Here is a 1,968-nt window from a genome sequence, read left to right as displayed (position 1 = left end):
TTTTCAATCTGGTCATTTCTTGTGTTCAATTTGCTTATCAGTTCATTTGGTTTCTGAGCCTCGCTTTCCAGTTGCAAGATTCTACCTTTTAAGCTGTTATTTTCTTGCCAGATCTCTTCCATTTTCCTCAAAATCTCAGATTTGAACTCTTCCATAGGTTGTGAGGAGTTTTCCTTATTTGGGGAGGGTCTGGATGGTTGTTTGTTCTCCTCCTCTGTTTGCTCGGTTGTCTGGATTTTCTCTGTGTAGAAGCTGTCGAGTGTTAAAGACTTCTTTTTTTTGTTATTATTCTTTCTCTTCTGAATTTCCTGTAACTGGTTAGCCATCATTAGCCCAGCAGCTTCTCAGGTTTATCCTCGCTCTCAGTGTCTGTCTGAGATCTATTGGCTCCTGAGGACTGAGATCTAGTTTTTTCCAAGGTCAAGCCCCCTGGTGGATTCCCTTGCTTGAACCTCTGCAGGAGGTTTCTTTACAAGTCTCAGGGCGCTACTTCCACAGTCGTATACCCGTCTGCACTGGTTCCCCACTTAGGCTTTAGTTCCTGGTTGTGTTTACCTCCACCCACGCCTCTGCTCAGCCGGTGCTCCGCTCCCTCGCGCGCGCTCAGATTTCGCGTGCGTTCTTGACTTAATGGGGTCCTAAGTCTTGCTGCTCTCAGGAACAGGTCCCGGAGCTGCTGATGACTCGATGGGTGCCCCAAACTTGCTCTATTTCTTTTTAGCTGGGTTCAGAGCTATAGGAGAGTGTGGAGGGGGTGGGGGTGGGGCGGTTGCTCAGCTTGCGCTTGAGTGAGAGCCCTTTTTAGCTTGGAAATGTCTCGATTCCACGTACCTTCCACGCTGTGTCCTGTTGTGGGGTTCCTCCGTTCGTCTGGACTTGTTTTTATGTCCCCTTGAGGAGTTTTGTGTGTTTCGGTCAGGAGAGGTTTAGAGCTGCTTCTTACTCTGCCGCCATCTTAACCCGGAAGCCTGTTCATTCATTTTTGCTTTCCATTGTAAGCTAAATTGCTGGATCTTTGCATGATAAGAATAAACCTATTTTTTTTTACCCTCTTACTTAAAAATGCTGAGGAGAAATGTGTCTTATTGCAGGAGTGAATCTCCAACCACCAATAGTTACTGTTGGGCAGCTGCATAGAGAACACTTCAGAGGAGCAAAGGGAGAGAGCCAGCACTGGGGAACAACAGCGTGGCAGAAGAATCCTTGCCTTCTCCAATGGGACAGAGTAGCAGTGCTGGATGTGGCCAAAGCTATGGGTGAGGTAAAAAGGTGGCTGTGAAGGTAGCATGGCACAGGGCAGTGGGTTTTAATCTGAATTTCCCTGGGAGGTCTGTGGATACATTTCAGAGCTTCTATGAATGTGTTCTTTAATAATTGGCTTCTCTCGTGAGCCTGTGTGTTGTGTTTTATGCATTTAAAAACATAATTCTGAGAAAATGTCTTTTGGCTTTAACACACACACACACACACACACACACACACAGAGAGAAAGAGAGAGAGAGAGAGAGAGAGAGAGAGAGAGAGAGAGAGAGAGAGAGACAGAGACAGAGAGACAGAGACAGAGAGACAGAGAGAGACAGAGAGACAGAGACAGAGAGAGACAGAGAGAAACAGAGAGGAGAGAGAGAGACAGAGAGAGAGGAGAGACAGAGAGAGAGAGACAGAGACAGACAGAGACAGAGACAGAGATAAGAGGAGAGAGACAGAGACAGAGGAGAGACAGAGACAGAGACAGAAAGACAGAGAGACAGAGACAGAGAGAGGGCCATGATGGCCACACATGCACCCACACACATGCACTTGCACACACCCTTGTTCAGTATAATGAAATTAAATCAACTCAGATCCAGAAGAGAAACGAATTTCATTCCCTGACTGGCCACAAGTGAAGAGACTCCACTCTGACCCTCAACTTCCCCATATGAAAATTAGAAATGAGGATCTTTCCAGGCCCTGCCTCAGGACTTT

The sequence above is a fragment of the Gracilinanus agilis genome, unplaced genomic scaffold (assembly GCF_016433145.1).
Source record: "Gracilinanus agilis isolate LMUSP501 unplaced genomic scaffold, AgileGrace unplaced_scaffold54419, whole genome shotgun sequence".
NCBI classification, from domain to species: domain Eukaryota; kingdom Metazoa; phylum Chordata; class Mammalia; order Didelphimorphia; family Didelphidae; genus Gracilinanus; species Gracilinanus agilis.
The sequence above is the reverse complement of the archived record's forward strand: the minus strand, read 5'-3'. Positions refer to the sequence as shown.